Source organism: Sander lucioperca, chromosome 6 (genome assembly GCF_008315115.2).
Source record: "Sander lucioperca isolate FBNREF2018 chromosome 6, SLUC_FBN_1.2, whole genome shotgun sequence".
NCBI classification, from domain to species: Eukaryota; Metazoa; Chordata; class Actinopteri; order Perciformes; family Percidae; genus Sander; species Sander lucioperca.
Window position 1 is genome coordinate 11,967,925 of NC_050178.1, and position 14,526 is coordinate 11,982,450.

Below are 14,526 nucleotides of genomic sequence, written 5' to 3' on the forward strand. Positions count from 1 at the left end.
GTGTTATGGGTGAAAGCTAAGCCAACCAAGACTGGCCCTGACCATCAAAGATCAATACATCATCTTGTCCAATAATAAACCACATCGAGCTTTTGCCTGTCAACAGATATATTAGGGCAGAATGTGACACGGACCTTTCATTATAAATTGACACTGGCATTGAGCAGTTTGGCTACATCTGCACATATTCACATCTTAAGCATTTGATATTATGTGTTTACCATAAGGTGTGATCAAACACACAGCAGTTTTTTTGTAGTTTATCTTCCAGTAATACTAGAACAGGCCTTATGATGCAATCACATAGTTCACTGATCTGTAAATACGGCCATGAAAATATTTAATCAAGCTTGTGTAGCTCAATATCAAATCAATACATTTCAATTTTTTCACAGCCAGATTAGCACATGCCAAAGATCACCATGGCTACAGGCAGGGCATCGACACACTGCGAATGATGCTATTTGCATTCAATCGAGTTTTCTTTGGGTTCTTTCTCGGATTGGTTATTAAAGACGTAATGTAGACCTAAGTGAAAAAGCATTCTTCTTTGGCTGAAACTAATGGTTGCTTTCTTTACCGATTACCCTGGTTATTTTCTGCATCAATCGAATAATTGTTTTGTCCATATAATGTCATAAACTAGTGAAAAATGCTGATCACAATTTCCCAGCAACCAATAGTCCAACACTCAAAGATATTCAGTTTGCTATCATGTGAGGCAAATTATTACTTTTTGGATGTTGAAAGCAGTGAACGTTTGGTATTGGTGCTTGTGTGACATAAACTATCAATTATAAAAAGTTGCCGATTTATTTTCTGTTGACAAATTAAAGTAATCATATTGAAGATTTTCTTTCAAAGAAATGTCTGTTAAGTCACTATCTATCGCCGAATGAGGTAACTCAATGGTGACTGAGTTGAGCATATGGCCCACTGATGAAAGCACTTGCATTTGCATTATTACAAGCTGGGTGTCACAAGCAGCACACAGTTAGTGAGGCGTTTTCTATCACAAACCAGTGGTTGGTCCACCAGAGTGGGAAGGCGGAGCTAACACAGACTCGCTCTTCAACTCACTTGTGTGTGAAGAGGCATACTGTTTTTTTCCAGTCTCTCAATTACCACTTATCACAATAAGTGCTGCAAAGAAGAATGAAACAGCGCTCTTTGAAAAATGTAACTTTAATTAATTAATCTACAAATAGTTTCAGACCTACATTCTTAAAATGTAGTGTCACATGGTTTTAGTTTGCTGCAAACCACAAAGAAAGTTTAGACAGTAGTACCATGTAAAACCAGTAGTAACTAGTTTTGAAGAGTAATGCATTTACTGCACTGTAATGTATTAACTGTGCTGTTTGCTGAGTTTGCTCAGCCAAAAGAGAGCCTTAAGAGGAGGACCTTATATACTAGGGCTGTGTGTCTGCATTGGTAGAATACATAGGCCTGGGTGAGATGGCAGAAAGAAGCCTGGAGACTGAAATGACTGTCAAATTTGAATGTCAAATAGCAGACAGATAATACATTGAAGATTAAACAACTAACTTTTTGGATAAAAGCGTATGGACTTTTATGGGAAAAAAACCTAAATAGTTTTATATTTTTGTTAGTTACAGAGTTTATTAATGTTTCCCCTGATTGCCAACACCTAGAAGAACAATTTTCAAAAGCCAATAGGCTTGGCCATTATTGTTCTCTGTGTGATTTCAATACATTTCTGTGAGATTTAATTTCCGTTTAGTCTTTTCATTTGTCTTTATAGTCATTTAACAATGTATACATTCATGTGACATCCCTGCAGCATACATCCTGATAGCCCAGGTTCTCCTGAAAGAAATTATGTCTAGAACTTGAATGTGTATAACAGGGTTAAGGTTATACAGGCATTATTACACAAAACACCCCAAAACATATATTCTTTGAAATATTTGTTGCATTAGTGATATTTTTTACAGTCACAACCGGAACCAGACAACTGCATGTGACAACGCTCTGCATGCGTTGATGCGTTTACTCGTGTAAAATTGTTTTAAAAACAATAGTGAAGCAAATTAAGTTTTGGGGTGAAGTTTGACTATCCTGTCAACATCACAAGTGAATGTGCAAATTGATTTAACTGACAAAAGACCAGATGAACCTGAAAGAAAAACAAAATGAAAATGTGTTTTGTGTCTTTTATGTTAAAATGTCATTGTTAGGCTGACGTATAACTTAATTACTCAAAATCTAAGATTAAATTATAATAATGACTAAAAATGGCAACCATATTTGTACTTTTGGCAACCAAAAGATGATGCCTGCCGCTTAAGTTAGTGTGCTCACACCTAAAGGCAACGTATAGTCTCCACACTGACCTGAACTATGCAGGTCTTGGACAGTGGGAGGAATCTCACACCAGCATAAGGTGAACATACAGCACAAGCACACACACACACACACACACACACACACACACACACACACACACACACACACACACACACACACAAGCGCGCGCACGCGCGTACACACACACACACACACACACAAGCGGGCGCACGCGCGTACACACACACACACACACACACACACACACACACACACACACACACACACACAGAGCTCCATCTGAGAATAACTAATTATAATTAAAGTTGATGCACGAATGAAAATTGTGGGATTACTATTCCTTATTTCATGGGCTGTTCAGGATTTTTTGGATAATGCATATATTATAGCTTAATTATACTATAATAAATAAAACTTAAAAAAAACAACGAAGCATTCGAATACTGATTTGGACATCGATTACCATGGCAACGATCGAAAATTCAAAGCATTCAGGTCAGCCCTACTGCCGTCCCATTCAATGGTTTACCAACACCAAACACAAATACACACATTAGAGCTGTCACTTTAAAATAAAAAATATTAACATTGATTGATTCTGTGCAATACAAATTTAATGTCTGTTGACAGCAAGTTGAGCCATGAGGGAATACAGTTTTCATACCATTTGTTTTAACAGAAACATGTCCATTGAAGTGGAGAAATGTTCATATTACTAAACAGATAAACACAGTTAAATATGTAAATACACAGCCTGCAAGACACACATGCACATATGTGTTCCATTCCAGCCACCCACACACATACAGACAAACACAAGAGTGGCTGGCATGTTAAGAAAGCTGACAGATGGTAGAAGGTCTGGATTATGATTCCGGATGGATGTTTATCAACTCTTGAAGACACAGAAATGTTGTTATGTCTGATTTGCATGAAGAATCAGTCACTTAGATTTGGTGAGATAAGATCACAACTAAAGAAAAATATAATTATAGAGTGAAACAATATAATTATACAGGAACACACAGCATGCAGTGAACAGAAATCCTACAGAGGAGGCCAAAACCTGCCACCAGTAATTTGTCTCTTTAATGCGAACAAAACAAACAGACTGAAGAGAAAGAAAACACCTATCACAAAAGAGCACGAGAAATGTTATCAGCAATTGTTCCCGATTAAAAAAATAATTTACCTCTGTGAAACTTCAGAGACATATTTGTCATATAGTCTTATAGTTGTTGTTATGAAATGTTTGTCTTGCGGCCTTGTGTGTTGTCAGAACCTTTTCAGACGATGAGTCAGTCACCATGAATCAACACTCACCCAGCAGTAAAATAACACAAGTGGAAAATCAAGCCATAATAAAGATAGTGTGCCAGTTTACTGAGTGCTAAGATAGCACTCGGGTTGTATTTCATCGGTTCATTCATTACATCAAAGCAGAATGGATGACAAGGTACTTTTTAACTCAAAAAACCTGAATCAGAAAATATTTTGTAGGTAACATTTAGTGTATGGGGATAGCATACCCCATTCATAAAACAAATACAACACAACATGTTTCATGTCATAGAAAATCATATTTATTACTGGTGTGATGTACATGCACAGATGTAATTGTATGTATCAGAGCTGGACTGATGTGGCAAATTCAGGGAAGCAGGAGGATTTTAAAGTTCTGTGGTTTTCAGCAGTGGCCATGGTGTCTGGAAAAGTGCAGCTGCAGGCTACCAGTAAACTATGCTGTGTCGTCTTTGAAGAGTTTTTTTTCTTCGGATGTGCGCAAATAGGTGTTGTAGTAAGAAATAGTGGGAGAATCGCTGTTCCTGCTTGATTCTTTCTCCTGATTTCAATTATCAAAAATAAAAGCTCATTTCAATCGATATTTTTCGATTTAGAATGGAAATCGTGAAACCCCTAAAAATTATTATATTATCGTTATAGAAACTTAGAGAGCAATCTCAGAGGTAGGCCTGCTTTTATATAATATGGCTTTTCATTTGAGATAGTTTTTCATTTATTTCTGTTTTGCAGATGTATATTTTTCAAACAGGGAAGGTAACTCTGTATTGCATTGTATTGTTGTCTTAATATTTTTCAATTTTTTAATAAAATTTTATTTATAGTGTCAAATCATAAAATAAGTTTTGTTAGGACACTTAAAGCTTTAGTGTGTAACTTTTTGATATTAATAAACATCTGTTACATTCAAACCATTGCCAAATGAGTTGCTACAAAGCTAATTAAGACTATCAGCTATAGTGATATTTATTATATTATAGTGATACATATTTCTCAGTATGGCTATGTTCAGAAGATTGTGTCGTCTGGTGACTTTCCCGCGCAGAAGCTCGAGTGAAGATAATTAACTCTTCTGAAGAGTCCGTCATGTTTTTTTAATCCTCCTTGCTCTCCTTGGCTACTAGCAACTGCATGGAGGAGGGGTGGGGCGCATGCGCGCTAAGGCTTCATGTGGACGCAGCGACAGTTTTGTTGAAATAACATAGAATTTCTCATGAGGGAGACAGAAACTATGCACTATAGCTTTAACAGATAGATTAGGTTTAGACCACACTATAATTTACACAGACCCAACAATTCCCCCAAGACCAATTGCACTTTAAAAAAAGTTGCCTCCATGTTTGAGATCAGATCTGAGATCAGCTGGAATGTGAGACACTAGAAACTGTAAAGTCAACTAGAGCTGCACAACATGTGTGTTTATCTGTTTATAATCGTCATGGCGATATTAACACATTCTTTGCGCTGGTTAAAGAAAATATCTCTAAACTGTTTTAATATTCAACTCAATGTTTGATTTGATCAGAATACAGTGATTTTCAATCTGGGGGTTAAGACACCCTCAAGGACTAGTGAGATAAATCTGAGTGTGTGCAAAATGAGAGGAAACCTTAAAAAACTAAGACACAAATACTGTTAATCATTTCTAGACTTTCCTCTAATCTTTGCTTTGTGTCTCATGGGTTTCTGGCTCAATTTATTTTTTCAGGACTCAAATGATTATTATTCCAAAAACACAAGAAGAAAAAACATTTACTTTAACTGGTCACAACTGGTAGACGTATGCAACTGGAGACAAGGGATGGCAGGAAGATAATGCTTAGATTTAAGAGGCCACAAGCTAAAAAATATTGGAAACCACAGACAGCCAGTACCAATACACAGTATCAAACCTGTCTACACCTTCACAGGTCGGCTAGACCTGCAGGAAATGGCTCTGCACTGCAGCATATCCTTCCATCAAATTTGAGCTTGTGAAAAGCTGGAACTGAAACTGGGGGGTCTGATTTAGGATTTGGCCAAATCAGGACAAAAACCCTTCCCCACAAAATGCCCCTCTCATGTCTTGAGACAGACAGAGCCTTGCACTGTGGGGGCAGGCAGTGTGTGCATGAGCAGAATGAAATGACGTGGATGATGCTGAAGCCCCTCTGGTGGTCAAAGAACAATGGGTTACCAAGTCTAAGAATTTCTCACTGATCAAAATCAAAAACTAAGACAGATTAATCATATTACTGTCTATTAAACATCAAAGAAGTAAGAAACAAAGTCTTGGCTTAATAGCTGCACAATCAGACAGTCAGCAATTTGGTAATGGAATAGTTGGAGGACGGAGAGGGCAGAGGGGGTTTGAAAAAAAAAACATGGCATAGGAAAATACAGAAAATGGAAAGATATCACCTCCCTGAACTGAGCAGGATTATTATCTGCTCTCCCACAATGACTTACAGTACTCTGGCCAAAATGGCTTTCATTTCAAAATTACAAAGCAACAATGCCCTATACTATCTTTCAATTTGTGATGCAGCTTCCCTTTTTGAAGCAATACTGACACAGTCCAGCTTTCTGTCTAATAAAAAATGTAATATATTCTCATTGTGCTTATACTGCAACCTATACGTCAATCTAACAACAATTGCTCTTTTTTCAGAGTATGACTTGAATGTGCCGCTAATTACACAACTTTGTCACTGAACCATTTTCTGTAGTATATGACTCACGTTTAAACATGTCAAGTTGTTGCATGGAATTAAAGGAAATATACTTCGAGGAAAAAAATTGTCTTTAATGGCTTCATAGTGAAGCACTCACTGTCAACGACAGTGTTGTCACTGGCCCACTAAACGAGTGGGTTTGGTTAAAGCGGGATGCCTCGATGGGCTGATACTAGTTTATCTTGATTTAGCTGTCATTCTCCCAAATGAGCTGCTAAATCATTTGTGACACAGGGCCGTCATTCTACTGTGTCACTGGAAGGTTGATAGTGGAATAAAAACCATCAGAACAAGGAGAGATGAGGCATGAAATTTCATCACATGAACCCGTTTTTTTTTAAGAATTCATCATATGAGGGCCACAACAAGGTTAGAATTAAAAGAAATGTAACAGATATTAAATGACTGACTGATTAAATGATGATCACGTTTATCCAGAGTCACTGAAGCCGTTTTCATTTATGAACTCTATGGACTATGTCCGAGGGTTTAGACATTGTCCGGAGTTTGCCTTTCAGATATGTAGCACACAATAGGAGATTGTCCGTGTCAGACACGTTCTCACTTACTGGAAATACTCTGTTTGATTTGGACGAGGAGTCAATTTTCATTTTCCTTCAGTACTACGTCTGGGTTTGCAGTATGTTCTTGGGTTTTCTCCGGTCAAAATCTTACCGGTCCAATCAGCGAACAGAGGGAGTGGCTGACAATGATGACATTGAGGTTCGGTAACCTTCGGTGAGTTCCGTAATGGCGGCGGAGAAAGATGTGAGCGAAGCCATTCGGTCCGTTGTGGCAACGCTGCTGAATATCCAGAAGTTAAAGCCCGAGCAAGAACAGTCTTTGCTGAGTTTTGTTGGTGGCCATGATGTTGTGGCCCTCCTCCCCACGAGGTTCGGAAAAAGTTTGATTTTCCAGCTTGCTCTGTTAGTGGTGAAGGAGTTGGATAAGGCTAACGCTAGCGATGCTAAGCCGACGTCACGACCAAACGTTAGCGATTGGTTATGGCAGATCCAGAGTGGCTCTGGGCAGATCCAATAGTTTTAAACTTCAACAGAGTACCCGCCTTCAAGGAAGTTAACACTTGTCAATGGAGAGTGGCCAGACTCTCTGTACAAATGAAATGTACGAGAGTCTGGTAGGACCAGGCTAGCTGGGAGTGTGCAGCAGACAGGAAATCATGCAGATTTCACTGCATCACTGAGCCGATCATAGTTTGGTCATAAACAACACAGTATCTTGCCGTTCCATAAATTTGTCTGACGATTTTCGGCATTGTGCCCGACAGAAGTTCACGAATCTTGTCAGCTCTCCAGTTAGACGTTTTGGTTGCCGTCTCAATGTAAATCACCCTCCTTCTTCACCTTTGGATGTTTGTTACCTTCCAGTTTTGCACAAGCAGCATGAAACATCATCAACACGCCCTTTAGCTTGCTGTGAATTTTCACACATTCGGCGCAGAGATATTTTGTACTAGGGAACTGGCAAGGTAAACGCCGCTTATGTTCGATCCAACTGATTCGGACATTTACGTTCACACATACAGCTCCCCCGGGTTAAGTCTAGATAATTTCAGGTTTGCAGTGCATGTATGAAAGTGACTTAAAAGTGTAGGAAACCCCAATGAAAAAAACATTTCACAACCAAGCAGTGATGAAACACAGTGTAAAGAGCCATATAAAATAAAACCACTTGCTAGATTTCAAGGACTGTCTAACTTTAAATTCCTATCATCCATACAGAAAACAATGGACAGAAATAAAACACAATTTTACCGCAAGATCAATACCTTACTTTTCAAGTGAATTCAATTATTTTACCTCTGATCTAATTTTGTCTGTCTCCAAATTCTAAATGAAAACATGCATTTAAATTAGTAGATTTGATTAAGTTTTCTATGGAAGTTCTGCTCAGTTTATTGCTTGCTTATGAGTACAAGCCCTGCAGCTAAAAGATAAAATGCTACTCAATGCTCTGCTGCTTTAAAAAAAGGTGACAGGGAGGAAATGGTTCTTACAGAAAACCTATAATGAACTACTTTAAAAAAAAAGATTATATAGGTCTTCAGTACAAAGGTTGACTTGAATATCAGCGTCAAAGACAAACCAAACATAGCTTCTCTTTCTTTCCTTCTTTCTGTCCTTCTTTGTTGTCAAAGAGAGAAAAGAGAACATGTTTGAGTTTTTGCGGTACATTAACTAACATTTACTGATTTTACCAAACAGGCCTGAAGCTCAAATGTTAGCAGGAGCAGAGGCTCAACTGGGGGAAAATAACCATTAACTCACTAAAAAGGTTTGCAACAAAGCAGATGGTGAACACTTCTGGAAAGAGGGATGTGGTGGAGCTTTGACCACAAAACAGCTGCAGAATGGATCGGCTCGCTCATTCAAAGAGTCATGAAAGAAACTGTCAACTGCTGATATCTGCCATCCTCCTCACAGTATGCTGTGTGGCTGGGTTTCCGTTTTATGCATATACTTTGACTGAGATCGACACAGATAGCTTTTACCTTACAAGCTGTCATGTAATTGCAGCTTTTGTTTAAGCATACACACGCTCAGAGATGAGTCATGGTAGTAGCAAATGCAACACTAAAAGCAAACATTAGCAACATTCAGACTGAATTTGATTTTAAAAAGTATGACGTCAGGTTTATGTAATATCTCCTGAGCGCGATAAAACATGCTCACAAATTATGTCATTTCACACACGCAGATATTACTCTTTGCGCACCAATTTAACAATCAAGAGTTGTACAGGCAGCTGCGAGCGTGAAACAAAACATAGGTAGAGGGAAAAAAATGGCACAATGGCATAAAACTAAGCAGCATGCGCACAGAGCAGCCACCACACGCCCGTGAGTGTCTGTTTTGCGAGCGCTGGAGGGCATATACGCTATCACAGTTAAACTCTGCTCTCAAAGTCGATTTCTGCTCGCCCGAATGAAACTGACTTTTGACAACTGGGGGCGGAAACCAAGGAGAATCAAGAATCCCTACTTAAATCTGAGATGTCTTGGTCTATTGTATTACATTACAGTACTTGTCTTGCATTGCCAGACCTATGTCTACAGCGCTGTGGAGTGAAGTCTGGCTACACCACAAAAAAAACTCTAGGTTCCAGATGCAGCGACGGTGCTTCTGAAAAATAGTCTGGGGAAGGAACTTGTTTTGATGGAACATTTGCATCCTGCAAAAGAAAACGCCACAATAAAATATTAAATGAAGTTAACTGTTCACACAAAACAGTAACATGAGCTATTTAAATTCGCTGGATTCATGGTTATATGTAATTTACTCTTACTAGTGTATAGCTGCTTGTACTTAGTCCACAGCAATCCCTGCCAATCGGTCCCAAAAACGTCTCAGTCAAATAGTAAATGCCATAAACATATTTAAAGATGTAAATCTTTGTACAATCATTTATCGAAAAAAAACAAAAAAACAAGCAGACCTTCCTTATTGCACAATTTAAATTTTTGTTAAAACGTTTCAGCTTGTTAGCTAGGAGGTAGTCTATGTCCACGACGTTCCACTTCCGGGATTTTTCCGGTGCCGCCAGAAATTCCACCGGATGTCCCTCATTTCGGCCGGATGTCCGTCACTTTCTGCTTTCTTTGTGTTGGCATTCTAAACTCTGGTAGATTTATGAGGACTATGGTTAACTGCTCCTCAGATCTCTGCAGGGTAAATCCAGACAGCTAGCTAGAATATCTGTCCAATCTGAGTTTTCTGTTCCACGACTAAAACAACCTTTGAACGTATACGTTCCCCAAAAACAAGCTCCTTCCCGAGGCTATTTAACTGAGGCACCGTTGCTCCGTAGCTTAGCACCGCCCATGACGATTGTGATTGGTTTAAAGAAATGCCAATAAACCAGAGAACGTTTTTCTCCTATCCAGCAATGCTGTGTGGACTAGCCAGACCCTCCTCTGCAGCGCTATGTAGGAAGGTCTGGCAAAGCGCGACTAGCTAGGAGGTTGTTCTTGTTGTAAAGACAAAGCTGGACATTGTCAGGCTTATAATGGCAATGTCCTTTCGTTGATCCATACTATATGAAACAACAGCCAGTATATTCATAATTGCTAATCTTCCTTAAAAATGTATTATTCAATACTGTGGTTCATTATTTACATGTTTTTACCAGCAATGTTATCATGTATAAAATCCCACATTAATTCATGAGAGAAAAAGGCTCAGAGACGGCAGCTCAGGGCAATCTCTAATAAACTATTCATAATCTGTGCTGTATCCAGCACTAAATATTATTTGCTTTACTTTTTGTTGACAGTTTAAAGCACTTAACCCATGAGGGTTGAGAACAATTTAACTGCCTAACACTAATTACAGCAATGGCATGCAAGAGCAGAATAATAACAGCACAGGTATGGATCAAATGTGAAAAGAATGATCACATAGGTTTTAATGTTTCATTTTTTGTTTCTCAGACCTCCTGAGACAGACATCACAAGAGAGTTGAGAAGGTTTCTACACACATGGCAAGGCACATAAACAATAACTCAGTATGTCAGCTTTCTGAGAACAAGAGCATGAACTAAGGGTAAGGGAAAATGTCAGAATGAGTGGGATGCTGAAGGCCGGTGGTCTCTTGCATGCAAAATCATTTTTCTTCTACTTTTCTTCCTCTAAATGGATAATTTTTTGTACTCTTGTGTGGGCCCCTTTACTGCTGAAACTAGCCACTTCAGTGAATGTGAGATGCTTTGTCCAGCCAGCAGTAAACTGTAATGTCAGAACAAGGAGCCACCAAAAGTATTTCCAGTGAGCATTAAAGGCTAGAATGCACTGAGCTGCACTGAGTTATTCCTGGGTCACTACCTCTCTATTGTGCTACTTATGTGCACCACAGAATAAAATAAATGAAATGTATGAAAGAAAAAATAATTTTTCTTTACACTGAACAAGAGCCAAACTTTTGCTATGGTTGAGTTGAAAATTAAATCCCTGTTAGGATCTCCTGCTGAATATACAAGTCAAGAGGGACAGACCTGGTTGTACAATCTGTGATGTGTGTCAGCTTTATGAACGCATCTGCTACGCAAATGAATAATGTAATCATCTGACATATCTTGTCTGTGATCATGAATTATCTTTTCCCCAACTGCTTGTCACAGCGGCTCCCACTTCTTGGCGAACAAAACTAAAATGTTCTTGAGCTGCAGTTCCTGGTCCTGGTGTTAACATTACATAAGGTTGGAGTAAAATATTCATCAAGCTGCTCTGGACCTAATCTGTATGCAGCTGAGTGCTGAGGAAACACTTTTTCTGTAAACCTGCAAACTACACCAGGGTGGTTCTGCTGCTGCTGGGTTTAAAGTGGTTTGCGTGCAAATGTACTTGATTGCTTTTGTGCTCACTTGAGTTTCTGTGTGTGAAGTGTACATAAACATGGTATGTGTGTATGCGAGTGGTACAGTTTTGCACATGGTAGGAGTGTGTGTGTGTGTGTGTGTGTGTGTGTGTGTGTGTGTGTGTGTGTGTGTGTGTGTGTGCGTGCATGCGTGCTTGGGCAAGAATACAGTAATGTGCATGTCTACATGTCTAAGAGACTGCCTGTCTTCATCTGTATGCTGAGTTTGTACACGTGTGCATGCATTGCCTCCATTTAAAGCAAACATTTATGTCTAGCTGCAGTGCTAGTAGACGTGGTTGTCCCTCTTCCCTCTGCATGCTAGATCATGCAGCAAATGATGTCTTGCTAGCGCAGGGCGTGTAACGAGATGGTCGTAAAGTTGATTATCTTCCGGGGGCCATCAGCAGGTCCATCAGGACCAGGAGAACCAGCTGGCATCTGGCTGACCTGTGGATTCCTGGGAAGCCATAACTCCAGACCCCACCTAAATGACCGTACACCACTCTCCATAAAAAGGTTTACTGTTTAATCTATATAACTGACCAGACCGCTTTACATCACGTCAGGAGCTTTGTCTCTTTTTTGATTGTTGTATTAATAATTCAATTAGAGTGGATGTTGATTGATTGGCGACTACCTTGGTAAGTGTTTGATTTTCAATACAGTGGTTCAGAAACCCAAGTGATAGAAACTGAAGATAAACTGGTAAAATCTCACAGTGTTGATCTACTCAACCTGCCGTCCGAATAAACTTGCTTTCTTAACCTCCAGCTGTCTGAATGTGAAAAGTCAGAAGAGGGAAATGCTAATATATACATTGAAGGATAAAGAGAAAGGAGATCAGAGAAATCTAAATGAAATATGCAAGGACACCACTTACGTGCATTAATGAAGAGGGAATGAGCACTGTGCTAATGAAGAAGGATTTAAGGCTTCCATGTGAGAGAGAGATCAAGAACACGGTGCTGGCGGGGCTCATTACTGTGGCCCACACCGACTCCTACCTGTGTGAGCGCACATATACGCATATTTTATGTGTGAGAGACAGGAAAAAAATGAGGAGTTAATGCACAGGGCTTTAAATGACTATGTGTTTATCAACGGGTAGATATAAAGCACACCCATGCATAAATAAGCTGAGAAAAAGAATAACATACATACATTAGAACAAATAATAGATGCAAAAAACTGTTCTGTCACACTGGGTTCACTCTTGGTAAACGCCTGGGGCCTCGACAAGCAGGATACATCCCATGTGATTTGTAACACTCTGGAATCAGAGAGTTTATCAAATCATACATATACTGCAGGCTGTTGCTGTGGAGTATTAGATCAACTAATTGACAAAAAATTGACCTTGTACCCATCCTTACCAAAATCTGGGGATGTACCATAGACATAATATTAGTGGACGTAGCATTCGTGATGTCACTGATCGGTATGTGGACCGCTGTTTTCAAGCTTGGAGTTTGGCAGAACGAGCGTCTCCATCTTGTTTTTCTTGCAACTGGATGTGACGATTTTTGACGAGAGTGTTGAGCTAGGGAGTCTGACGCGGCCGCGGGGTTAGGTTTAAGTAACTTCTGCATTGGCTTCACTTATCAGACCCAAAAGCCAAAGTCTATGGGCCGTACCCAAATCCAATTGGGCTACTTGATGCCGATTTTATGTAGTAAGGCTTCATACATTTTATACATTTACATATTGTTTTTGTTTTTTTTTCTTGTTTTTTTCAACACCTAACCTAGAACTATGACTAATGCTGGGGTATTCATGGTCTCGGCCCAGTTACACTAAAGTGCAGCAACCTAAAGACCCACCTTCCCACCCTAAACTCCTACAGTGTAACATGTGAAGTCTCATGTTTTACCCTCAAAACTCACTATACTCACATATAATACTATACACATATAATACTATACTTTACATCAGTGATGTAAAGACACCAGATGCACACAGATTATTATTTCAATTAAAAGTTTGTGTCCTAATTATAGCTAATAATAGCTCACAATCACACTGCAGAGAATCTCTCCAGCATGGCACTGGCATAGTGTTGATTGCACTGGAAGGCATTGGAGGGAACAGTGCCAGTTTGGTCTGGTTCAAGAGTAGAAACACTAATTACAATAGGTTTGCAGTTGTGTAATTTTGAGACAAGACAAGGTCTGTAAAACGTTCTAACCTTGCATGATGTTATCCTGGTTTGCTGCATCAACTAACAAAATGGGGTGCAAATCTGCAGATCCGCGATTGACAAGCCGAATCTTAAACATTTAAGGGGCAGCCCCACCAAAATCCACAATTATTAGGGGTGCTGTGGTCAGTAAGGTTAGGGTTAATTTTGATGACAGTAAACACCTGGCCTTCTGAGGTATCTTTAAGTAAGACACTGAATCAGCCTCAAACGCAAAACAAGAGGGAATATTGTTTGGATCAGGCATGAATTTTCATGCCACATAAAGGGGAAGGTAAACTTTGGAAGCAGGATTATAATCAGCTTGTTAGGAGAACGCAAAACACAGAGGATCTGAAATACATTTTGAAGTTGGTTTTGAAGTCTTAGTGGTATCTGTGGAAGAGTCCCTCATTTTAATTACCACAAAATTTAAATAAGCCACTACCCTGCCGGTCCCAATGAAAGGAATTTGAGTAATATCTGTGCTAAAATGTATAATTGCCCTTGAGACAATTTAAAACACATGACAGTACTTTATAAGAAGTAATTCTTTCAAAAGTAAAAAAGGTGTATTATTTTACAGTGAGTCGAGCAGTAAATAGCAATCACACCTTCAGTAAAGTA

General features: G+C 39.2%; 1 protein-coding gene across 2 annotated transcripts in view; it reads right to left on the reverse strand.

Annotated features, from left to right (window-relative positions):
• LOC116051522 (metabotropic glutamate receptor 4-like) overlaps window positions 1–14,526 on the reverse strand; it is a 191,774-nt gene that overhangs the window by 142,896 nt on the left and 34,352 nt on the right. The window lies entirely within an intron of this gene.